The following is a 26,024-nucleotide window of genomic DNA, read 5'->3' as shown; positions in this document are numbered from 1 at the left end:
GAGCAGATCACTTGAGGTCAGGAGTTTGAGACCAGCCTGGCCAACATGGTGAAACCGTGTCTCTATTAAAACTACAAAAATTAGCCGGGTGTGGTGGCAGGCACCTGTAATCCCAGCTACTCAGGAGTCCGAGGCAGGAGAATTGCTTGAATCCGGGAGGTGGAGGTTGTAGTTAGCCAAGATCACGCTGCTGCACTCTAGCCTGGGCAACAGAGCGAGGCTCCGGCTAAAAAAAAAAAAAAAACCTCAAATAATGTACCTTATTTAGCATAAAGCATAATTATATGTATATGGTGATTGGGAGGATGAAATGGAAAGGTTATTTATTACTAACTTTAGAAATTATGTCTTGATAGATTGATGGTTGATTTAAATATAACTTCTTGTCAAGCATCTGTTTTTAGAATCAAATTACTGTGACTCTGCAGTTTCCTTGAAATCTCATAGTATCACATTTCTGTTTGCCTTTCCATGGTTTTAAGAAAATGAGGAGTGTGAAACTTCAGACTTCGTTTTCATTGTATTACATTTTGTAATGACACACTGGTCATTTCCTAGAAATATAAGGTGACAAATATTTCACAGAAATATAAGGTGCTATTATCTCATTGAATCTTAGGTCACTCAAAATTCTTTCTCTCCCACACACTGAGGATTCATTTGGGAATGCTTTTGTCTTATTGTGCACCCCCAGTGAAGGGGTAGTGTTTCTCATTTTGCTTCCTTTGTTTATCTACAGGGTTCCATTCAATAAACAAAGGCACTTGGGTCAAACTTTAGGCTCTTGTGGGTTTGGATGTAATCTTTGGTCTCACTTTCAGTTACCAACAGAGTGTTGCTTCTGATCTCTTTGACTCTTCCCTGCTGAATTTACTATGCCTTTGATATTGGTGAAGGGTGAGATTTTTGAGGAGTACTGTTGTTTTTGTTAGGGGTTGTAATGTCTTTCTTTGCTTTGTGATTCAAGTTGTGTTCAGTTACAATCATAAGCATGTGCCTAAAAAAATCAGATACAAACTAGCAAAAGTAGAAACTCAGGGTAACATTCTTTAAGAAAAAATGCAATTCTTGGGGCTGGGTGTGGTGGCTCACACCTGAAATCCTAGCACGTTGGGAGGCCGAGGCAGGCAGATCACCTGAGGTCAGGAGTTTGAGACCAGCCTGGCCAACGTGGTGAAACCCAGTCTCTACTAAAAATACAAAAATTAGCCGGGTGTGGTGGTGGGTGCCTGTAATCCCAGCTAATCAGGAGGCTGAGGCAGGAGAATTGCTGGAACCTGGGAGGTGTAGGTTGCAGTGAGCCTAGATTGCGCCATTGTACTGCAGCCTGGACGACAAGAGTGAAATTCTGTCTCAAAAACAAGATGCAATTCTTATTACTGTCACAGAAATGAAAATTTAGTTATATAGTATTGTAAAAGGACAATCAGCTAGGTTTAACCTTACCAAGATTTAGGTAATTCAGTCCTTACCGCACTTATATTCTCAGCCACTTCCCTCATCACATTTTCAGGGTGCAGTATACACTAGCATCAACTCGTGTAATTCCCTCTACTCCCCATGAACTTCTAGGCCAAGGGACCACAAGGGGTCAGGCATATAGTATAAAAGAGTAAGGCAGACTGCTGGAGAAAAACGGGGATTAGGCCAGGCGTAGTGGTTCACACCTGTAATCCCGGCACTTTGGGAGGCTGAGGCGGGTGGATCATGAGGTCAGGAATTTGACACTAGCCTGACCAACATGGTGGAACCTGTCTCTACTAAAAATACGAAAATTAGCTGGGCATGGTGGCGGGTGCCTGTAATCCCAGCTACTCAGGAGGCTGAGGCAGGAGAATTGCTTGAACCCAGGAGGCGGAGGTTGCAGTGAGCCAAGATCATGCCACTGCACTCCAGCCTGGGTGACGAAGTGAGACACTGTGTCAAAAACAAAAACAAAACGAAACAAAAAACAGGGATTAGTGAGGACTTTGCAAAGTGCAAACAGCATACTCCATCTAAAGAGAGCTTTTCAGTACCAGCTGATTGTTGCTATGTGGAAATACGTCTTGTATGGTCAGATCTTCTACCTTTTCAAAAGAAATGAGAAACACAAACATTTCCGTGTGACACTTCCAAACTTGTTGGCTATTTCATTTTTTTTTTTCTTTTTTTTTTGAGGCAGAGTTTCACTCTTGTTGCCCAGGCTGGAATGCAACGGCGTGATCTTGGCTCACTGCAACTTCCGCCTCCTGGGTTCAAGCGATTCTCCTGCCCCAGCCTCCTGAGTAGCTGAGGCATGTACCACCACACCTGGCTCATTTTGTATTTTTAGTTGAGACGGGGTTTCTCCGTGTTGGTCAGGCTGGTCTGGAACTCCCAAACTCAGGTGATCCATCCGCCTAGGCCTCTCAAAGTGCAGGGATTACAGGCGTGAGCCACCGCGCCCGGTCCTTTCAAACAACATACTAACACTCTTCAGCCCAAACCATGTGTCAGAGAGCTGGGTGTGGCCAGTGGGCCCCTGGTGTGCAACCAGTCTTCAGTGATGCTACTGTGTGCTAGTGACAGCACAAACTGACCCCTAAAAATATGGAGCACAATAGTGAACAGATTGGATTTCCCATATCTCTAGAACCCCAGGGCTTTGAGGCAATTCCGATAGATAGAGGGGGAGCGAGAGAGAGAGAAAGAGGAGGGAGCGGTATCATATCAAAGAGATACTGGACTTTCCGCTAATAAATGTGTGAGTATTTGGGTGAGTAGATAGGAAATTAAAAAGAAATATGAGAGATGGGCATGGTGGCTTGTGCCTGTAATCCCAGTGATTTGGGAGGCTGAGGTAGGGGTATTGTTTGAGAACAGGAGTTTGAGATCAGTCTGGGCAGCATAGTGAGACCCCATCTCTAAACATAAAATTTTAAAAAATCAGCTAAGCGTGGTGATGCATGCCTGTCATCCCAGCTACGTAGGAGGGATATAGTATAAAGGAGTAAGGCAGACTGTTGGAGGAAAACAGGGATTAGGCCAGGTGTGGTGGCTTACCTCTGTAATCCCAGCACTTTGGGAGGCTGAGGCGGGTGGATCACGAGGTCAGGAGTTTGAGACCAGCCTGACCAACATGGTGAAACCTGTTTCTATTAAAAATACGAAAATTAGCTGGGCACGGTGGCGGGCGCCTGTAATCCCAGCTACTCAGCAGCCTGAGGCAGGAGGATCCCCTGAGCCCAGGAGTTAGAGGCTGCAGTGGGCTATGATCGTGCTGTTTTACACTAGCCTGGGTGAGAAATCAAGACTCCCACGTCTGAGAGAGAGAGGAGAGAGGGAGACCATATTTGAACTCCAGGCTGGTGAATAATTCATACTGATTAATTTAATTGAAAATATTAATTTAAAATTTGCAGACTGGAGTTTTGGAAAGGAGTCACAATTATTATTGTTGGACTATGAGGAAAACATATTGTTGCTTAGGATAATATTTAATTATGATGATGATGATGATAATAAATGACAATAATAAAACAACTATCATTTATTGAGCGCATACTATATACCAGGCAGAGTACCAAGCAGTTCACATGTATTATACGTCTAATACCCAGAGCAACCCTATAAGGCAGCTTCTATATATTGTTTCCATTTGAAAGATGAATAAACTGAAGCACAGAGATGTGAAGTAACATCCTGATGGACACCCAGATATGTTCTGCAGATAAGAAGGATAAATCAGAAGATCAGATAAGCAGAAAGGTTTAAACACACAGGACTTTCATTTAGTAGTAAACTCTTATGATTGGTCTAAAATTCTATATTCTTTCACAGTTTACCTACTCATCAAATCTGTCTTAACTATTTTTGTCTCTCCAAATTCTCTTCTGTTCTTTGTTACTACGTACACATGCTTTTAAAATATGTTAGGATTTGCTGTTTCCATGTGGTGATTTCTTGTTTGCCTTTCTGCATTTATAAACTATTTCCTCCTAGTAATTATTGACAAACTATTTTTTTTTGACAAACTCTATTTTTCATATCATTTTTCTAAATTAAAAAATAGCATGTGAGGCTGGGTGTGATGGCTCACACCTGTAATCCCAGCACTTTGGGAGGCCGAGGTGGGCGGATCACCTGAGGTTAGGAGTTCGAGACCAGTCTGGCCAACATGGTGAAACCCTGTCTCGACTAAAATTACAGAAAAAAAGTTAGCTGGGCATGGTGGTGGGTGCCTGTTGTCCCAGCTACTCAGGAGATTGAGGCAGGAGAATCGCTTGAACCCAGGAGGTGGAAGCTGCAGTGAGCCGAGATGGGGCCACTGCACTCCAGCCTGGGCAACAGAGTGAGACCCTGTCTCAAAAAAAAAATGTGTATATATATATAGTATGTATACGTGTGTGTGTGTATATATATACATAGAGAGAGAGAGTATGTGTTTTTCTTATAAATTTTGTAAAATACAGACATATATGAAAAAAATTACCTTTAATCCTACCATCCACAGGTAATTGCTGTTAGCACCTATCTGGGTTTGTTTTTTATTTTTTTTAGTCTTTTCTAGGCACATATATTCAATGAAAAAGGTTTTCGATATAGTAACAGTTTTTTTTAACTGAATGTGAATCATACACATAAATGTAGCTTTGTTTTTATTTTCAATTAACATTTACCATGAGCAGTTTCCTACATCACAACTCTTTGAAAACATTATTTTCACCTTTCATGGCTATGTAGCATTCTATATGTGAATTTATCAATGTATATTTTAGAATTGCTACCACATGATTAAGTATTTTTTAAATGTTCAACAGTGATGATATTCTTGAACATAAGTTTTTTACCATACTATTGGATATTTCCTTAGTATAAATTCCTCCAAGTAAAATTAGCGGGCCAAAGACTTTTTTTTTTTGAGACGGAGTTTTGCTCTTGTTGCCCAGGCTGCAGTGCAATGGTGTGATCTCGGTTCACTACAACCTCCTCCTCCGTGTTCAAGCAGTTCTCCTGCCTCAGCCTCCCAAGTAGCTGAGATTACAGGCATGCGCCACCATGCCTGGCTAATTTTGTATTTTTAGTACAGACGGGGTTTCTCCATGTTGGTCAGGCTGGTCTTGAACTCCTGACCTCAGGTGATCCTCCCACTTCGGCCTCCCAAAGTGCTGGGATTACAGGTGTGAGCCACTGGTCCCAGACCAAAGCCTCTTGATACGTCTTGCTAAACTGACTATCAGAATGTTGGGCCACTTTGCACCCTACTCACACCCTCAGTTTTTATGAGTATGGTTACATTATTTTCCCTCTTTTCCCCAACCTCCTATTCTATTTTCCTTAGTTACCTTAAGACTGCACCCCCAATTTAGCTTTCTTTTCTCATTCAGGCAGTGTGTCCGGGGCTTCCAATCCCAGTGGTGAGTAGGCAGATGTGGGGGCTTCCTGTTGGACCTCTGCTAGGTGATTGAGCCACTCAAGAGGAAACCAGCTTTGGGGTCAGCTCTATGGCAAGCCCAGGCCTCTATGAATGGAGCTCATTCCCCACTAATTTACATATCAGAACAAGTAGCCAGCTAAGAAATTGCTCAGATTTCAATGGACATCAGTCACCAGAAAAATGGAAATACAGAAGGGAAAGAAAAGTCATGGCACATCTCCACATTTAACCTTTGATAAGGCAAAAGTATTTCTTTTGTCCAGACAGTTTCAGAAGTCATAAAGAATACTCGGCAAGGATGGGTCAAAACAACACAGACTATTGAGGACAACAAAGGAAAAACCATGCACTCCTGAAGAAATCGTTCCCAAAACGCTGAAAGAGAAAGAGGATTGTCTCTCTAGAAGTCTAATAGAAAAGGGTATCTGGAACATTTCCTAGGATTTTTTTTTTTTTTTTAATGACTTACTCTCTTGTTAATATGTCAGGGAGAAGAAAATCTCCTGGCTAAGAAATAAAACAGTCCCTCATCCCAGGAATCACAACCAGGAATATGGATTCTTAAGTGTCAAAAAAGTACTGTGAATAAGGAAAGAAATGCGGATGCACCACTTGTATTATAAGCGCTTGATTTCTTTTAATCCCGTGAGTCCAATTATTTTCTTGGCAAATTTAAGGTTACTGCCTTCTGTGAATCTATTGTTACACTTGATATTGGATCTGAGTTGGGGGTAATATTTGCCTATTAATTTGGATACTTAAAAATCTCTCTGTCTTTATCTACCCTCTATCTCACAACTTTCCATTTAATGAGGGAAGTGAATTTCTTATTTTTTTCTGCCCCTCTTTCCTAGAATAAAAGTGTAACAGGACGACAGGAGTGCAGATGAGAGGAAGGGTTTCCAAGCGATGGGAACGTATGAGGAGGAGAGTCGTAAGTTGGTAGAACGGGGGTGACTAAGGGGTGGGGTGTGGATGGAAGAGGATGGAGGAGGAAGTAGGTCATATGATCAGGCTTCAAAGGCCTTCCAATTTCGTGTTTTCAGAGCCTTTGTAGGTCTTCTTACAGAACTTTGAGGGTGTTTTTCCTTTGTGAGCAAAGGAGAATCATAGTAAATTTTGAGGGATGGGCTGGGTGCAGTGGCTCATGCCTGTAATCCCAGCACTTTGGCAGGTAGAGGTGGGTGGATCATTTGAGGTCAGGAGTTCAGACCAGCCTGGCCAACATGGTGAAACCCCGTCTCTACTAAAAAAACAAAAAGTTAGCCAGACGTGGTCGTGTGTGCCTGTAACCCCAGCTACTCGGGTGGCTGAGGCAAGAGAATCGCTGGAACCTGGGAGGCAGAGGTTGCAATGAGTCGAGATTGTGCCACTGCACTCCAGTGTGGGAGACAGAGTGAGACTCCATCTCAAAAAAAAGAAAAAATTTTTTGGAGGGAAAAAAGATATGATTAGATTGTTTTTGTGTTGGTTTGCTTGTTCCCCCCGGCCCAAACAAAAAATCACTTTATTGCAGTAGGGAAGACAAATAGGAAGGGGAAGAAACTAGAGACAGGAACAGCAGTTTGGAGGTTCTGCAATACAGAAGTCCAGATGTTTGGCTTGGACTTAGACACTGCGGATGAAAAATAAATGATGAATTAAAAAAATATTTGGGATGTATACTTGACCTGACCTTGGTGCTTTTTCAAATGAGAAGAGAAAGATAGAGACAGGTGAAAAAGTCAAGCAAGGATGACTATGATTTCCCATAGTGAATGTTTGGATGATGATGTCATCAAATGAAAATTTTTAAAAAGGCAGATGGTGGAAGGAGATTTGAAGGAAAGACGAGAAATTTGTTTGTTTTGGATTTACTTGTAGAATGACCTGCAAAATTTTGTCCTAATAAATGTTAACAAGTGGCTTTCCATACAAAACCCAAACCAAACAAAACCCTGATGTAAACCAAAAATAAAATTCTAAGGCCCCCAACCATCTGAATGAACTTCCTCCTCTGCAAGGGCACTCTTAAAATTTAACATGAAAGACTGGTTCAGGTCATGCCGGGAAGTAGGGGTCGGACAGGCCTCATTATGCCTCTCTGGTATTAACATCAACACAGACCTTAAGTCTGATAAGAATTTACAATCTATTCTCTCTGAAGCCTGCTACCTGAAGGCTTCCTCTGCACACTAAGAACTTTGGTCTCCACAATCCTTTATCTTAAGCCAGACATTTCCTTTCTATTGATCCCAGGTCTTTAGATAAACTCAACCAATTGTCAACCAGAAAAATTTTAAATCTGTCTATAACCTGGAAGCCCCCAGTTCAAGTTGCCCTGCCTTTTGAACTGAACCAATGTATTTCTTAAACTTATTTGATTGAAGTCTCATGTCTCCCCAAAATGTATAAAACCAAGCTGCACCCCGACCACCTTGTGTGCATGTTCTTAGAATCTCCTGAGGGCTGTGTCATGGGCCAAGATCACTCATATTTGGCTCACAATAAATCTCTTTAAATATTTTACAGAGTTTTACTCTTTTCATCGACACTGATTTGTATTGGATTTCTAATAGTGTAATATTCATGCCATTGGCAGATTTCAAGCTAGCTGGTAGAGATATGGAAAAAAAAAATAGATATGCAAAAACAACTCTTGTGAACTTCTGTGCTGGCTCCAACACACCAGGCTGCTGGATATTGTACCAGGCAGCACAGAGCACACGGTGGGTGAGCCTGGCAAGGAGGTAAGAGCTGGCAGTACGGGGCTTAAATGAGGCCAAGGGAGTGAATAATATTGATTAGGAGAGCAAGTAGAAATGAAAAGAGAAAACCAGTATTAGGAGATCTAGAAAGAAAGAAGAGTCAGAAAAAGAGTGGTTAAAGAGGCAGAAGAATCAGAAGAGAACCAGATTCATGAAATAAAAGAGAGGAATCAGTTTCAGGAAGGAAAGTGTGGTCAGTAGTGTCAAATACCAGAGACTGAATAGCCTAAGGATTTAAAAGAGGTCAACAGCACTACCAATTAAGTGGTTTTTCTGAGCTTAAGATATTTTTTCTGTATTTTTTAATGTTAAAAATATTTTATAAAGAAAAAGAAAAAAAGAGATCTCATTTGCCCCCCAACCCGTCCCTGGCCTCTCTGTCTCTAAGGAGGTCATTAATGAATTCAAACAGAATAGATCCAGAGCTGTGAGAGTGAAAATCTGACTGCAGTGGCTGAGGTGTTAATAAAAGGGAGGGGGTAGAGATGAAATCTTTCTAGCAGTTTGGCTCTTAAGGGGTTAACCTGAAAGAAAGAGGGTTGGAAGGGTGACTTTTAAAAAGAATTATCACTCACTAATCAACTAGAAATCCGGTGGACTATATAGCATTTATCTGTAATCCAGCAGGCTTTTTTTTTTTTTTTTTTTTTTTAGACGGAGTCTTGCTCTGTCACCCAGGCTGGAGTGTAGCAGCATGATCTTGGCTTACCGCAACCTCCGCCTCCCAGTTCAAGCGATTCTCTTGCCTCAGCCTCCCAAGTAGCTGGGACTACAGGCATGCACCGCCATGCATGGCTAAATTTTTTTTAATTTTTAGTAGAGATGGGTTTCACCATGTTGGCCAGGCTGGTCTCGAATTCCTGACCTCAAGTGATCACCCGCCTTGACCTCCCAAAGTGCTGGGATTACAGGCCGGAGCCACTAGTGCCCAGCCAAGGCTAACCTCTTGATCCCAATGACAAACGGAACAAACATCTTACTCAAGTCCAGAAGCAATAATAATTTTGAATCTTGCTTATGTGTCAACAGGAGCCACATTAATACAGAATAGGATCACATTGGTCCAATTAAATTGAATTGATTGAGAGCCTCTGCAATACATGGTCTACTGCACAAATAATGATGATTCCTGGTACATTTTTATTTGACCATTGATTGCTCGATTTGTTTCTATGTCTAACTGTGTATTGGAATTAAGCTGACTCAATTTGAACTGTAGGTCCTTTTATCCCTCTTATTTGTTATTTATTTATTTATTTATTTTATTTTGAGGCATTTCTCACTCTCCAGAAATTCTCCAAGACTTCAGCTATTAGGTATTCGTCTTTTTTCTTTTCTTTTCTTTTTTTTTTTTTTTTTTTGAGACTGTCTCGCTGGGTCACCCAGGCTGGAATGCAGTGGTATAATCTCAGCTCACCGCAACCTCCACCTCCCTGATTCAAGTGATTCTCCTTCCTCAGACTCCTGAGTGGCTGTGACTATAGGTGCAAACCACCACGCCCGACTAATTTTTGTAATTTTAGTAGAGACGGGGTTTCGCTATGTTGGCCAGGCTGGTCTCGAACTCCTAACCTCAAGAGATCTGCCCGCCTTGGCTCCACAATGTGCTGGGATTACAGGCGTGAGCCACCGTGCCCCACCGGGTCTTCTTAATCATAATAAATTCATCTTAAAACATCATTTTAGAATACATTATTTTTTATTCTTCGTTGACTTCCTGCATTACTCTATTTTTTTCGGAGTTTCTAGCAACCAGTATGAGTATCAACCAAAAAAACTCAGGAGCATTGAAAATCATTTGTATTTTATACAATGTGTACATGTACATTTACGCAGATGAGTTAAGAGATATAGCAAAGCAACCCCCAAGCAATGCCATTTAGGTAATCTCCAATTTAAAAGCCTCAATAGAATGATAAGATTGAGCTTTTCTGTAGTTCCATGACCTCCAGCAGAGTCTGCAAGGCCACAGCTGCCTGAAGGTTGATTCTGTAATTAGAAGATGCCAGGGTCATCTCAGAATAGAACCTCAAGCCACCCAGGCTACATTTACAGAATCAGCCTCTCCAGAAAAACAGCAACAAAGAAGGGCCTTCCTGTGTATTTGGAAGGAGTCACCTAGAGGAGGGGCTTGGGGCTTTGGTGTTGGAGCCGGGGGCAGGGATGGGATGGGGAGGCGGAAGCTCATTGAAATATACTAAAAGACAAACCAATCTAAGGGCTGGAGGGAAGATAATTCACACTTGTAAGCTTCTTTTTCAAGGGGCATCTCTTAGGCTCTAGCTTTTGATATTGAGTATATGGTTTTTTTCTTTTTCTTTTTTTTTGAGTCTCGCTCTGCTGGAGTGCAGCGGGGTGATCTCAGCTCACTGCAAGCTCCGCCGGCCGCTTTACACCATTCTCCTGCCTCAGCCTCCCCAGTAGCTGGGACTACAGTCGCCCGCCACCACACACTGCTAACTTTTTGTATTTTTAGTAGAGATGGGGTTTCACCCTGTTAGCCAGGATGGTCTCGATCTGCTGACCTCGTGATCCGCCCGCCTCGGCCTCCCAAAGTGCTGGGATTACAGGCGTAAGCCACCGTGCCTAGGCCAGTATTTTTGTCTTATAAAGATATTACATTTGTAAAGTATGAGCTTGGTGTCAGCAAACTTACATCCCTGTGTACAAACTGGCCGAAACACTTAGTCACTTTGGAGGTTTGGGCTCTTCTAACAGTAGAGATCAACAAGAAAAATAAACATTTCAGACATTACAATGTGTTCATGTATTCACTGTGGGGGATGACCAGATTCTTGAAACCACAGGTTGCTCTTAGTGACACAAGTTTGGCTTGGGGCCATAGACTTATGTATTTAGAATCTATGGCTGTTCTTTCTCTGGGACTTTGATTTTTTTTCTTGGGCTCATCCCCTTTTTGTAGTATCTTATCTTTGTCTTGTTTGTATAGGACTTAACTGTTGCCCATTCCCTTATTAGAGCAATCTAAGCGATTACTTTCATACCTTTTGGAACTATATGCTTCAAAATTCCAAAAAGAATGATTTTGGGCTGGGCACAGTGTCTCATGCATATAATCCCAGCACTTTGGGAGGCTGAGGCGAGTGGATCACCGGAGGTCAGGAGTTTGAGACCGGCCTGGCCAACATAGTGAAACCCTGTCTTTACTAAAAAATACCAAAAATTAGCCGGGCATTGTGGCGGGTGCCTGTAATCTGAGCTACTCAGGAGGCAGAGGTTGCAGTGAGCCGAGATCGCGCCGTTGCACTCTGGCCTGGGCAACAAGAGTGAAACTCCATCTCAATAAAAAAAGAAAACAAAAATGAATGATTTTGGTGGTCGACTTCAGAGAGGTAGGAGAAGAAGGAGAGAGGAGATGGAGTGTCAGGGAGACCTAATTACTCTCTAAAATCATGCTAGGAAAGATACCACCTTTTAATAACGCTCTCTGCTTTTATAACACCATTCTGCTAAGGAGCTCAACGGTTTCAACAAAGTTTATTTTCAGAAAACCCCTGTGAGGAAGACAGAACATACATCTTCTCTCCATTTTAAAGATGAAGAAACAGGCCGGGCACAATGGCTAATGCCCATAATCCCAGCACTTTGGGAGGCTGAGGCCGGAGGATCCCTTGAGCTCCAGAGTTTGAGACCAGCCTGGGTAACACGGCAAAACCCTGTCTCTACAAAAAAAAAATACAAAAATTAGATGGGTGAGGTGGCATGCACCTGTGGTCCTAGCTACTTGGGAAGCTAAGGTGGGAGGATCACTTGAGCCCAGGAAGTCAAGGCTACAGTGAGCCATGATTGGACCACTGCACTCCAGCCTGGGTAGACAGCAAGACCCTGTGTCAAAAGAAAGAAAAGAGAGAAAAGAAAGAAAGAAAGAGAAAGAGGAGGGGAGGGGAGAGGGAGGGAGGGAGGAAAGAAGGAAGGAAGGAAAGAAAAAAGATGAAAAAAGAAAAAAAAAAGATGAAACAGAGGCAGAAAGACTTTACCTAAATTGCTCATCATGTGGTTGTCAAGTTTGACCCCAAAACTCAATTTATTGACCAAGGTTATTCTTTGACTGAGGCAAGGGGGTCCCCTCTCTTGGGCCTTGGACTTTAGAAAGCTCATCTCTGGCCTTTCTGAGATCCACCTCTCTTCCTTTCTTTTTTTTTTTTTTTCTTGACACGGAGTCTTGCTCTGTCACTCAGGCTGGAGTGCAGTGGTGTGATCTCAGCTCACTGTAACCTCTGCCTCCCAGGTTCAAGCGATTCTCCTGCCTCAGCCCCCTGAGTAGCTGGGATAACAGGCACCCGTCAACATGTATGACTAATTTTTGTATTTTTAGTAGAAACTGGGTTTCATCATGTTGGCCAGGTTGGTTTCGAACTCCTGACCTCAGATGATTTGCCCACCTTGGCCTCCCAAAATGCTGGGATTACAGGCATGAGCCACTGCACCCGGCTTAGATCCATCCCTTTCTAAGGGCAAACAGTCCATGGTGCAAAGGGGCCATGCCACCCAGAGTTATGAGTACCTGGGACTCCAGAATTCCTTGCCTTGTGGCCTCCACGTGTACTTCCAGGGCCTGCTTGGGCCTCTTCTATGGGTCTGTCCTGAGTGTTGATAGAACCACTGATGTGGGTACCTGGGCTTGAGCTGTAGCCTGGAGATCCTGTTGACTATAGCCTGGAGGGGGCTTGTGCAGCTGAGTGTCTGCATGCAGGTGGTGGGAGTTCTGGAATATAATGGAGCTGGAGGTGGGAAGAGAAGTAGGCTTGGGGCGCTCTCTCATGCCACCTCATTCTGACCAAAACTCAGGTCAAACTGTGAAGAGTCTAAACGTGAATCTGCCCTTCAAGGTGGTTACAAAGGTATCTTTGTCAAGGCAGGAGACATTTAGTTTGTTGGCTTGATGGATGACTTAAATATTTAGACATATGGTGTGTAGGCCTGCATTCCTACTCTTGCCTTTTTTTTTTTTTTTTTTTTTTTTGGCCCCTCCAATGTTTTGGGTGGTTTTGCTCCCTACAGGCAAAGGCAAACAGAAGTTGGAGGTCTGGAGTGGCTACATAATTTTACACGACTGCAATTCTCTGGCTGCACTTTACAAATGTATACAAGCTAAATACAAGTCCTGTGTTTTTATCACAGGGAGGCTGATCAATATAATGAAAATTAAAAGGGGGCTGGTCCATATTGTTCTGTGCTTTTGTCTGTTTCTTTTTTTGTTTTTGTGGCCTCCTTCCTCTCAATTTATGAAGAGAAGCAGTAAGATGTTCCTCTCAGGTCCTCTGAGGGACCTGGGGAGCTCAGGCTGGGAATCTCGAAGGCAGTAGGTCGCTATCAAAAACTAAAGTCAAGGTTTGTTGGAGCGGGGGGGGGGGGGGGGGACAAAAGCAGCCGGTTACCCAGAGGACCAGCCTAGGTCTTTGAAAGGAACCAAAAGGCAAAATGATTGGCGTCCTGAGGGGGATTCAGTATGGAGCTCTCTCTCCCCCAATCCCTCCCTCCGGCTGAGGAAACTAACAAAGGAAAAAAAAATTGCGGAAAGCACGATTTAGAGGAAGCAAATTCCACTGGTGCCCTAGGCTGCCGGGAACATGGACTAGAGAGTCTGCGGCGCAGCCCCGAGCCCAGCGCTTCCCGCGGGTCTTAGGCCGGCGGGCCCGGGCGGGGACCGGGGGCGCAGACCGCGGACCCTGAGACACCTGATGCACCCTCCACCCCCACCCCACCCACCTCCTCCCAACTCCCTAGCCGCTTCGCCGGCGGCTGAACGTCGCCCGTTTAAGAGGCGGGCCGCGGCTCCACGTGCTTTCTGCTGAGTGACTGAACTACATAAACAGAGGCCGGGAAGGGGGCGGGGAGGAAGGCGAGAACAGGCTTTGACCGATAGTAACCTCTGCGCTCCGGGCAGCCGAATCTATAAAAGGAACTAGTCTCGGCAAAAACCCCGTAATTGCGAGCGAGAGTGAGTGGGGCCGGGACCCGCAGAGCCGAGCCGACCCTTCTCTCCCGGGTTGCGGCAGGGCAGAACAGGGCGGGGGGCTCCGCGCACCAACAGCACTAGTTCTCAGGGCGCTTTGCTCCTTGTTTTTTCCCCTCGTTCTGTTTTCTCCCCTTCTCCGGAAGGCTTGTCAAGGGGTAGGAGAAAGAGACGCAAACACAAAAGTGGAAAACAGGTAAGAGGCTCTCCAGTGACTTATTGGGCGTTATTGTTTTGTTGCGAGGCCAAGGAAGCTTCGGGAAGCGCTCGGTTTCGGGGACTTTGATCCGGAGCCCCGCATGCCCACCACTTGCAACCCAAATGGGACCCGGGGCGGCGTAAATGGGGAGAGGACGTCCTAGGACGAGCTCTGGCGACCCCAGGACTGCGCTGCTGCGCTCGGGACTCGCCCGGCGGTGGAGACTGGGGAGCATCTCTGGGCGTGGAGACCCGGGCGCAGTACCCCGGGCTCAGAGGGGTCGGGGGTGCCCGGGCGTGCTGAGGTCGCTGCTGCCGGGTGGGGAGAGTTGCAGGTCCGGCACGGAGCGCTTCTTTGTTCGGAGTGGCCTGAGTTGGCTAGAAACCCCTCTGGTTGCGGGTTGGCCAGTACCTACGGAGACAAATGCCAGCACTGAGTCCTCACTCGGTTCTTAAGAAGCTGGTCTGTTCTGACCTGGGAATCTGCTGTATGCACCCCGGGACTGGAGCAGCGCGTCCTTTTTCCCGAGAACTCGAGTTGGAGGTGTCCCAAACGGGGTCCGTGGTGCTATTACTCACTAGAGGCCTTGGGGCTTTGTTTGACCTGAGGGGTAGGGAGGTCCTGCCGACAGTCTCCGTGCGCTCAGCCGAGCTGGTGTCCCTGGCGCAGAGCGCGGAACGAGTTTCTTTCTTTTCTTTTTTTCTTTGAGTCTTGCTCTGTCGCCCAGGCTGGAGTGCAACTGCAACCTCTGCCTCCCGGGTTCAAGCGGTTCTCCTGCCTCAGGCTCCTGAGTAGCTGGGATTACAGGCGCGTCACCACACCCAGCTAATTTTTGTATTTTTAGTAGAGACGAGGTTTGAACTTGATGGCCAGGCTGGTCTCGAACCCCCGACCTCAGGTGATCCACCGGTCTCGGCCTCCCAAAGTGCTGGGATTACGGGCGTGAGCCACCGCACCCGGCCGAGTTTTGTTTCTTCTAAATACAAGACTTAGGAGAGCCTGCGGAAACCCGGAGGTGGGGTGCCCAATCCTCCCTCCCCCACGTTCCCTGCCGCCCCATCTTCCAGACCCTTGCCGCTGGTATCTTGGGGCAGCTTCTGCCTGGGCGCAGATGGGGAAGCTGGGGCGAGGTGGTGCTGTGGAATGACCGGGAATAACCCCGGCGGGCGGCGCAGAACTCGGAGCTCCGCCGCGGGGCTGGGCTGGGCTCTGCCTTGAGGGTGGGGGTGCTGGGCGCGCGGTCTGCGGTGGCCCCCGGAGACTAGCCCGCAGCGCCTCCTGGCCGGAGGACCTAGGAATCGGCCGGCTGTACTAGGTGTCTGCTCGCTGTGAATCCGGTGAAGACCGGTGAGTGCAGATGGGGAGGAACTATGAGGTTGAGGCGAAAGCCCGTTTGGGGTTTTTTGTTGTTGTTGTTAGCGTGTTTGCCAACTCCCAGGCCGTTGGTAAATCAGGAAGGTTCTTGGGGCGGCGGACGGTGCCAGGGTTGTGTGTAGGTGCCTCTTTAGGTGTATCTTTTATCAAAAAGAAGGAAAGAAATAAGATTAAAAATAAGAAAATAAAGAAAAAATTGTATGGCACTGTCTGTAATTGGCCTGCCTTTGCAGCACTGATACCATTAGCTTTTAAAATACGACTTTTCAATGACACCCCAAGAAGAGAATGGGTAGTATATACACATTCATCTCACAGTGGACAAAGTTCATATTTAAAAAAACTTTCTGGGTACTGAAATCAGCAAGTCACTTGTCCTCCATGGCTGAATCCCTGCTTCCCACGAAGAGAACCTCACAAAAATTTCCCCCAAGTTAAAGAGTGGAATTTTCTTGATTTTTTTTTTTTTCATTTTTTTAACGGCCATAGTTTAGAACCCAGACTTAAATTATGATCTTCTTTTCAAACAAAACTTAAAGTCCTTAAGTTTTCATCTCCCCTTTTATTTCAGCCTATTCTTCTCATACCTACCACAAAAATGATGGAGGCCTTCTGTTGAGAAACTTTCCATTTCTGTTGAGAATATCATTCTCTTGAGAAACTTTCTCCTAAATCAGAGAAAGTATGGAAGCATGGAAAGTATTCCTGAGTAGAACCTCTACAGATATTACAATATTTTTCAAATACAAAGTTTCCATTGTCAGCCTGTTTCCCCAGTGCTTCCACAAACCATTAAATCATTCCACAAACCATTAAAATAATTAATGCTAGGGAATTTTAGGAAAACATTGGATACACAGCATCTGCTTGAGAACCAACAGTATGATCAGACCCACCGGGGAAGAGGGTCTTCAGCCTTCATGATGACTACAAGCCATTTAAGGGACTAGAATTGCTACTGTTGTCAGAGCAGTTTAGGAGTCTGTATTTGAGCACCTGCACAGTGTTCCAGAATGACATAGCTGACTGTAACCTGGACACCTGTGATATGTTGTCTCTTCTGCAGATGAGCATTTGAAATCTCAACCCTCATATTTCTATGAGTGCAGTCCTATAATGTACCCTGGACACGTTTTTTTTTTTTTTTTTTTTTTTCTTTTGAGACGCAGTTTAGCTCTGTTGCCCAGACAGGAGTGCAGTGGCGTGATATCGGCTCACTGCAACCTCCACCTCCTGGGTTCAAGCGATTGAGTAGCTGGGAATACATGTGCACGCCACCACGCCTGGCTAATTTTTGTGTTTTTAGTAGAGACAGGGTTTCACCATGTTGGCTAGGCTGGTCTCGAACTCCTGATCTCAAGTGATCCGACAGCCTCGGCCTCCCAAAGTGCTGGGATTGCAGGCATGAGCCACCACACCTGGCCTCAAATACATTTTTTTTTAACTATCCAGATATTAAATAAATAATATGATTATAATAGTTGTTATGGTCATTTAGCATCAAAATTTAAAAGATCATTCTGAACACTTGTTTTGTTTAACTATGCTGAGAGAAGGCCTACTCTAAAAAATGCAACCATCTTCATATCTACATGTGGGTATCACCATGAATGGCCAAAGTTATTGCAATGTTTAATACATACATATATAGCACTGTGTGGCAAGTACTATTTGAAATGTTTTTCACAAGTTTATTCATTTATTGTATTTATTTTGAGATAGGGTCTTGCTCTGTTGCACAGGGTGGAGTGCAGTTGTACAGACAAGGCTCACTGCAACCTCAGCCTCCTGGGCTCAAGTCATCCTCTTACATCAGCCTCCTAAGGAGCTGGGGCCACAGGCATGCACGACTGCTCCTGGCTAAATTTTTAAATTTTTTGTAAAGACAAGGTCTCACTATGTTGCCCAGACTGGTCTTGAACTCCTGGGGTCAAGGGATCCTCCCACATCAGCCTCCCAAAGTGCTGGGATTACAGGCATAAGACACTGTGCAGGTCATCAAATGCTAATTGAATTTTCACAACAAAACCATTTATTGTCCCTAGTTTAAAAGATTAAGTAAATGATGAGGCTAATTTGTCTCTGGCCATATACCTTGCAAGAGGTAGAGCTAAGACTTGAACGCAGCCAGTAAACTCCAGAGTTCTTAACTCCCGTATTAACATTTCAGCTGCTGCAACCAGGGAGCTTTTCAAGGATGCTCACCACATTCTCTACATTCATCTGCTATAATCCTTATCAGAATCTACAGCCTGCATCATATTTTCCTTGTTGCTGTGAGTGGATCAGCCAAATTCTCTTTAACTTGAAACCTTGGTTGCGTAGGGATTGCAACATCCTGGAAATAATAGCATAAAATTTACTCAACTCTAATTTTTTACTTGGTTCATAATGAAAACTATACTATTGCTTCAGTCAGATGTTTGTGAATAGCTGTGTGATCTCAAAACATTTTCCCGTGTGATCTATAGAAAATGGAATGATAAGAGTATTAGGCTGTAAGGGCATAAGAAACACAGGAAAAAGAGAAGTGAACTGTTAGTTTAGTTGTAAATCCTAACTTTGGTGATTGTCAAAATTTGTTATAATACAATATGATTCTTGCTTGTCCTATCCTTGATGATGTTGTGGACTTTTTGAAATAAGCTATTTCTCTGTTACTGCTGTTACTGTTTAGAAATCAAATTTAGTTTTTTCTTAAGATATATATATTTTTGGAAAATATACACAGTTTCAAAGTCTGCCCTGTTGGCTGGGTACAGTCGCTCACTCCTGTATTCCCAGCACTTTGGGAGGCCAAGGCAGGAGGATCACTTGAGGTCAGGAGTTCAAGACCAGCCTGGCCAACACAGTGAAACCCCGTCTCTACTACAATACAAAAATTAGCTGGGCGTGGTGGTGGGTGCTTGTAATCCCAGCTACTGGAATTGGGAGGCTGAGGTAGAAGAATTGCTTGAACCTGGGAGGCGGAGGTTGCACTGAGTCGAGATCATGCCACTTTACTCCAGCCTGGGCGTCAGAGTGAGACTCTGTCTTGAAAGAAAAATGTCTGCCTTGTAAAAGTGAAATAGGATGAGAAAGTGCCTTTCTTATTAATTGGTATAGCAAATTAGAAATAAACTCTTTGAAAACACCTCTTGGTAAAAATAGTTTCATTTACTGTTGATTTATGGTATGTTGGATATGTTTTTAAGTTTTTCATGTAATAACTCAGTTCATTCTCAAGAGAACCATGTGAGATAGGTGCTGTTATTGTCTTTATAGATGGGGAAACTGAGGTATAGGCAGGCTAGGTAGATGATTATGGAATTTGTAAGTAGTGGAGCTGAAGTTGCATCCCAGACAGTTTGGCTTCCGTGAGTTTACCAATCTCATGGTAAACACTTTGTCAGACTATCAAAATTTTGATGCATGAAATATTAGCAAAAGGCCAAAAGTGATTCTCTGTTTTCATTTGAGTATCTTCACCTGAAAATAGTTGCCTGAATAAGTAGCCTGCATAGAAAGGTACATTTTAGAAATACTTGAAGCCAGAGAATGAAAAGCTTACATAAAATTGATTTCCAGTGAGGCCTTCTATTACTCTCCATTCTACGAAGACCACAAATAGCATTCAGGTAAAGAGCATTTATTCCAACAGCGGAGGAGCATCGGATTTGGTTCCCAAAACAAAACAAAGTTTGAAATCCTGTCTTTCCCATGTTGAAAACAAAGTTGGTACAAAACCCTTTAGCTTCTGCAAACCTCCTTTAAGACCCAATTTAAATGCTCCCCTCCTCATGAAGCTCTTCTGGATCCACTCCTTCCCATCACTGAGTTGAAAGTAACATCCCCTTCTTTTTACTTCCATTAGACTTGGATTACAGCACTCTTTGTGTCGTGTATTTAATACTGTTTTTTATTATAGTTAACGTTTATTTGTCTTCCTCATGAGTGTATGCTTCTCTAGAGGGAGGTCTTTGATTCATTCTCCCCTGGCCTTAATTCATCCCACCTAATATGGAAAAAGTTTAATAAATGCTGACTTGAGTAAGTCCAACAAGGAGAGTGGGAAACTCATGTTTGCTTCCTGTCTTCTAAAAGACTACTTGAGATAACAGGATAATCACAGAAAAGCATTAGAAATAGAATTATGTGAGAAACAACTGTAGTTAAGGCTAGGTTTATGTTAGATTGAGAAATTTTAGTGCATACTTAAGTTATTTAGGCCAGGTTACTTTTTGTAGAACAAACATTTCTGTTTCGCTCAGTTTCATTTCCGTTTCTGAGGCAGCTGTGATTTAAGAAAATGCTCTAGTCTGTGGCATTCCATATTCAAGTACTTTGAGTTGTATATTAGTTTATTTTTGTTAATAAGAGTGAGATGACTCACTAAGTAATTTAGATATTTAAACACTTTTTTAAAAAACAGAGTAACTTCATATGCATTGGATCTGTTCTTCTCTAAAGTCTTTTCTTGGGGGGTGTTTAACATTCTCCAGTGTTTTCTATGCCAAATCCAACTTCCAAGAAGCATTTGGAAGTCAAAGCATTTTATCTGGCTAGTCTTAAAGTCCAGATATTTTGTGATAGCTGGTATTTAGTTTATGACATTTCCCACGAAGAACTTTTTAGTAGTTGAACCGTTTATGAAAGACTTCCTTGAAGCTACCTTAGAGAGTTGATTTAGTTCTTCCTAAATAAGTAAATAGAATATATTATTAGTATTAGGACATCTTGAAGTGTAGATGCAAATATTGGTGGAAAAGAACATGGATTTCAGAATCAAATTAATATAGATTGGAATTCTGGTTATTACTGATGGATATCTGACATTAGGCAAGTTGCTGATCACTCTTTGCCTCAGTTTCATCATCTGTAAAATAGGCATTTGCGTGTGTGTATAATGTGAACCATATAATATAATGCTTGGCCTATAGTGATATTTATTCATACTAGTGTTTTCAGTGATTTTAAAAGCTTGCTTTAGGCCGGGCGCGATGACTGATACCTATAATTCCAGCACTCTGGGAGGCCAGGACACGTGGATCATGAGGTCGGGAGTTCGAGACCAGCCTGACCAACATGGTGAAACCCTGTCTCTACTAAAAATACAAAAATTAGGTGGGCGTGGTGGCACAAGCCTGTAATCCCAGCTACTCAGGAGGCTTAGGCAGAAGAATCGGTTGAACTCGGGAGGCAGAGATTGCAGTGAGCCAAGATCGTGCCACTGCACAGAGCGAGACTCCATCTCAAAAAAAAAAACGCTTGCTTTATAGTTTACTTCCACATCAAATTGTCTTTATCCCATGTTACTTGCATTGATGTCCCAGACATGAAAAAAAAAAAATGATAACAATAACAGTTATTAAATTAGGTTCCACTCTTATTCTAGATCACCAATTCATATTACTATTCAGACTTGGAACAATTAGATTTTAGTTAAACTTTTTTTCAAATATGCATATAATTGTCAGTGGTTACTATATTTTGGGGAAGAGATTGTTGACTTCTTTGAAAAAAGATTTGGATTTTCTCTTCAGAAAAAATACACATGAGCTCATATAATCCAAATTTTATGTGTAATTACAGGGTGTTCGTGAATTCCCACAAACTCATTAAGAAGCTGTGTGACCTTGGACAAGTCATTTTACTTTTCTGTTTTTCAGGTTATTGGTCTATAAAATGTTACTACTTGACTTTTAAAGAGTCCTTCAAGCTCTTATGTCCTCTAACCCCAGGTCTGTATTTAGAAGAAGACGTGATCCTTTAATTAGAGCCATCTAGAGATCTGAGGAACATGCTGAGCATTAGTGTAACATGCCATGTGGATTTTGAGAGGTAAAGAAGAAATATCCAGGGAATGCCTCAGAGCATTCCTGATTAGATCGATGACAGAAGAAAGGAATGAGAGGGAGGAGAGAAAGCTGTTGAAATTTCCTATTTACCTGCTTTGACTGAAGATTTGAATCATAGAACCAGAAGGGGTTCTCATCTGAAATGCAAAGGAAGGAGGAGTTGGTTTAATTCAATAAGTTTCAGTTGAGTAAACATGATTTAGTGAGATACTGTTCTTGCTTCTGACTCACCATTTGGAAAATCTCTCTAAAATAAAATTGGACTCTCCATCTCAGACATCATTTTGGGTATAGGTTTTGCTTTTTTTTTTTTTTGAGACAGAGGCTCGCTCTGTTGCCCAGGCTGGAGTGCAGTGGCGCAATCTCAGCTCACTGCAACCTCCGCCTCTTAGGTTCAAGCAATTCTCCTTCCTCAGCCTCCTGAGTAGCTGGGACTTCAGGCATGTGCCACCATGCCCGGCTAATTTTTGTATTTTTTAGTAGAGACAGAGTTTCACTATGTTGGCTAGACTGGTCTTGAACTCCTGAACTTGTGATCCGCCTGCCTCGGCCTCCCAGAGCGTTGAGATTACATGCGTGAGCCACAGCACCCAGCCTAAGTTTTGCTTCTTATAGTGGAGTCCTGTTAAGCCAATAGGTGATCAAAGGAAAACATAAGCAACTCTTCAGGCTCATTCATCCTTCAATAATAGAATGCTAGTACCCATCCTAGGAGGAGAATTGGACTATACCTCATGAGGATAGTTTTAAGTATCTCAGAAGACCCTCACTGGGGGGGTAGGTGGGTAAGACACAAAGCTTTCTAAAGCATTGTCTTGAATTTGTTGTTTGAGAGATCATAAGAAGGAGGAGTAAAAGGAGGAAGAGGTTTCTGGCCAGGGGCAGGGAGGGGGAAGGAGCCGCTAAGAAGGTGTTTGGATGTCGTATCCCTGTTCACCCTTGCTTTGCAAACTTCTTATAGGATGCCAGGTTGGGAATAATTCTTTTTGACAAGAGTCAAACCAAGCTTGTTTTCTGGAAGAAGCAAGTCTTTGGAGGGTGGTGGCTTGAAATCTGTTGGATCTGGTATTTAGGTGATCCACTTTGACATAAAGGCAACACTGAAGCAAGCAGCAGCTTTCCTTGGAAAGGCAGGGAGAACGTGAAGGCCCAGACCGATGAGCTTACACTGACCTGCAGACCCTTCTCCACTCCCAGGCATGTTTGGTGGCAGAGTTTACCTTAGTTGGGGTTAGGCTATTCTCTGGTACTGGGAGAGAGAAGGAAGAGGAAGATATGATATTAACAACAACAATACATATATATATTTTAAAATTAAATGCACTAATACACAGTGCTATTAAACAAATTTATTTGTTCAGCAAATGTTTGTTAAACACTGTGTCCGGAATTGGTGGGTTCTTGGTCTCACTGACCTGAATGAAGCCGCGGACCCTCGCAGTAAGTGTTACAGTTCTTAAAGATGATGTGTCCGGAATTTATTCCTTCAGACGTTCAGATGTGTCTGGAGCTTTTTTCTGGTGGGTTCGTAGTCTTGCTATCAAGAGTGAAGATGCAGAGCTTCACCCTGAGTGTTATAGCTCATAAAAGCAGCATGGACCCAAAGAGTGAGGAGCAATAAGGTTTATTAGAAACAGGTAAAGAACAGACCTTCCACTGCGCAGAAGAGAACCCAAGACGGTTAGTGCTGGCTGGCTAGGGCAGCCTGCTTTTATTCCCTTATCTGGCCCCACCCACATCCTGCTGATTGGTCAGTTTTACAGAGAGCTGATTGGTCTGTTTTGACAGAGTGCTGATTGGTGCGTTTACAATCCTTGAGCGAGACACGGAGTCACAGGGTGCTAGTCCTCCAAGTCTCCACTGGGTTAGCTACATACAGAGTACCAATTGGTGTATTCACAAACCCTGAGCTAGACACAGAGTGCTGATTGGTGTATTTACAAACCCCTCAGCTAGACACAGAGTGTTGATTGGTGCACATAGGATCCTCTGGCTAGATATAAAAGTTCTCCAAGTCCCCCTCCAGTTCAGGAGCCCAGCTGGCTTCACCCAGTGGATCCTGCACGGGGGCTGCAGGTGGAGCCAACTCTGCACTCCTCAGCCCTTGGGCTGTCGGCAGGACCAGGCGCCACGGAGGAGGGGGCGGAGCCACGGAGCAGGAGGCTCAGGCCGGGCGGGAGCCCACTGCAGGGTGAGAAGCTCAGACATGGCAGACTGCAGGTCCCGAGCCCTATCCTGCGGGGAGGCAGCTAAGGTCCAGCGAGAACTTGAGTGTGGCGCGCCAGCCGGTAGGCACTGTTGGGGGACCCGGCGCAACCTCTGCAACTGCTGGCCCAGGTGCTAAGCCCCTCACTCCCTGGGCCATGGTGCCGGCCGGCTGCTCCGTGTGCGGGGCCGCCGAGCCCGCGCCCGCGCCGCCCGGAACTCACACTGGCCCGAGCGCAACGCCGGTTCCTGCCCGCGCCTCTCCCTCCACACCTTCCTGCAAGCAGAGGTCGGAGGTTCTGGTCTCAGCCATCCCAGAGAGGGGCTCCCATGGTGCCCTGGCAGGCTGAAGGGCTCCTCAAGCGCCGCCAGAGTGGACGCCGAGGCCGGAGGCCGAGGAGCCGCTGAGAGTGAGGGCTGCTAGCACATTGTCACCTCTCAACACCATGTACTGTGGAAAGTACTAGGTGCTGGACAGAGGTTGGAAGACTTTTAAGAATCTGCCACCATTGATGATCTCTTTTTGCTTGGCATTCAAGGCTCTTTGAAATAAGGCTGTGACCCATTTTGGCAGTTTTGTCCTGGATTGTAAGACACATGCTTGAAGGAACTATAGCTGGTTTTCTCACCAGACTGATTAACATAAGTATGGTTTGGTACCTGTTAAAGGAGTCTCTCTCTACAGGTTTTCATCTTCTACTTTAGGAACCCCTTCCTGGTATCGTTTGGCTCCTCATTGTTCTGGAATCTCATGTCCATCTCTTGTATTTGTCTTGGTTCACACTCGATCCTCTACTCATATTCCTCACCTACTGAAATTTTACCCATCAACCAGACCGTGGGTGATGGAACACAGCATGGGCTGGTTCTTCTTATATATGATCTCATTTAATTTTCACTGGAACTCTGAGATAGGTAACATTTCGGCCCACTCAAGTTATAGAAATTGACTCACATTTTTGTAATCATCAATATATTTAAAAATAACTTTATATTTGACCTGTAATTGGAAAACCAATATCAGTTACAAACGAAAGGTAATTTTAAAAATAATTAGGATGAAGACAAATTATTTTTCTTACAGTGTATGTATAAGATAAACTATTGGTTCCCAAAGGCCCCAGCTGACCATGAGACTTATCTTACTTTGTTGAAAAGGGAATTAGTAAGCATTAAAGAGGTGTCAAAAGGAAGACTAAACAAAAGCTTACTCCTTTTTTTTTTTTCTGAGACGAGTCTTGCTCTGTTGCCCAGGCTGAAGTGCAGTGGCACCACCTTGGCTCACTGTAACCTCTTCCTCCTGGATTCAAGCGATTCTCTTGCCTCAGCCTCCCTAGTAGCTGGGATTTCAGGTGCATGCCACCATGCCCAGCTAATTTTTGTATTTTTCGTAGAGATAGGGTTTCGCCATATTGGCCGGGCTGGTCTCGAACTCATGACCTCAGGAGATCCACCCACCTCGGCCTCCCAAAATGCTAGAATCACAGGCGGGAGCCACCGCATCCGGCCGTTTACTCCTTAATGTAATAAGAATGTTATATAGGCTGAAGAAGTGCTGAAAAGAACCATATTTTCTCATGATGTGGTTCAATGTTTAATATTGTGCTTGTTCATCTCCTAAAATCCTCTGAATATCACTTAAATTCATCTTGTGTAACTCTCCCACATTTGAGGAAATACTGAGCTTGCCTATTATTATATTAGCCCCATATTTCAGGTGATGTACCTGACACAAAGAGAAGTTAAATAACTTGCTCATGGTTCCATATTTGGCTAATGGCAGAGCCAGAGATTCAAACTCTTGTCTGTCTGACTCCCAAGTTTGTGCTTTTCCCACTCGGCTGAATTTCTCATGCTACCTCCTCCATAACACCTTTCCTAGAACTTTTAAGGAATGCTTCCCCTGTTCTCTCATAGCATTTTAATGTAAGTTGCCAAAGTGTCCCAGTTTGCACCCCTACCAGCAATGTGGGAGGAAATAGCAACATATTTTTGATGTTGGGGTCTAGTGTTACAGTTTCTTATGCTCTTTGGGATGTATATTCCATGGCTACTGGATACCCAAGTCCCAAGCAGTTTTCTTAGACTCAGAAGATCATCCACTTCAGCTTCTTCATCAAAAAGACTTGTTTTCTGGCTGAGCATGGTGGCTCACACCTGTAATCACAGCACTTTGGGAGGTGGAGGCAGAAGAACTGCTTGAATCCAGGAGGCTGAAGTTGCAGTGAGCCGAGATTGCACCACTGCCCTCCAGACTGGGCGACAGAGCAAAACTCTGTGTCAAGAA

At 44.0% G+C, this 26,024-nt stretch overlaps 1 protein-coding gene across 4 annotated transcripts in view; it reads left to right on the top strand.

The window, feature by feature from the left end:
- The first annotated feature begins 14,005 nt into the window (after window positions 1-14,005).
- The window catches only part of ABCA1 (ATP binding cassette subfamily A member 1), a 146,653-nt gene continuing 134,634 nt past the window's right edge, over window positions 14,006-26,024 (top strand). For all 4 annotated transcript variants that reach the window (XR_004177955.1, XR_002517478.2, XM_009188378.4 and 1 more), the window contains exon 1: window positions 14,006-14,318. The gene's annotated coding sequence lies outside the window, so the exon portion shown is untranslated. The remainder of the gene's footprint in view (window positions 14,319-26,024) is intronic.

The sequence above is a fragment of the Papio anubis genome, chromosome 13, assembly GCF_008728515.1.
Source record: "Papio anubis isolate 15944 chromosome 13, Panubis1.0, whole genome shotgun sequence".
Taxonomy (NCBI): domain Eukaryota; kingdom Metazoa; phylum Chordata; class Mammalia; order Primates; family Cercopithecidae; genus Papio; species Papio anubis.
The sequence above is the reverse complement of the archived record's forward strand: the minus strand, read 5'-3'. Positions and strand labels throughout refer to the sequence as shown.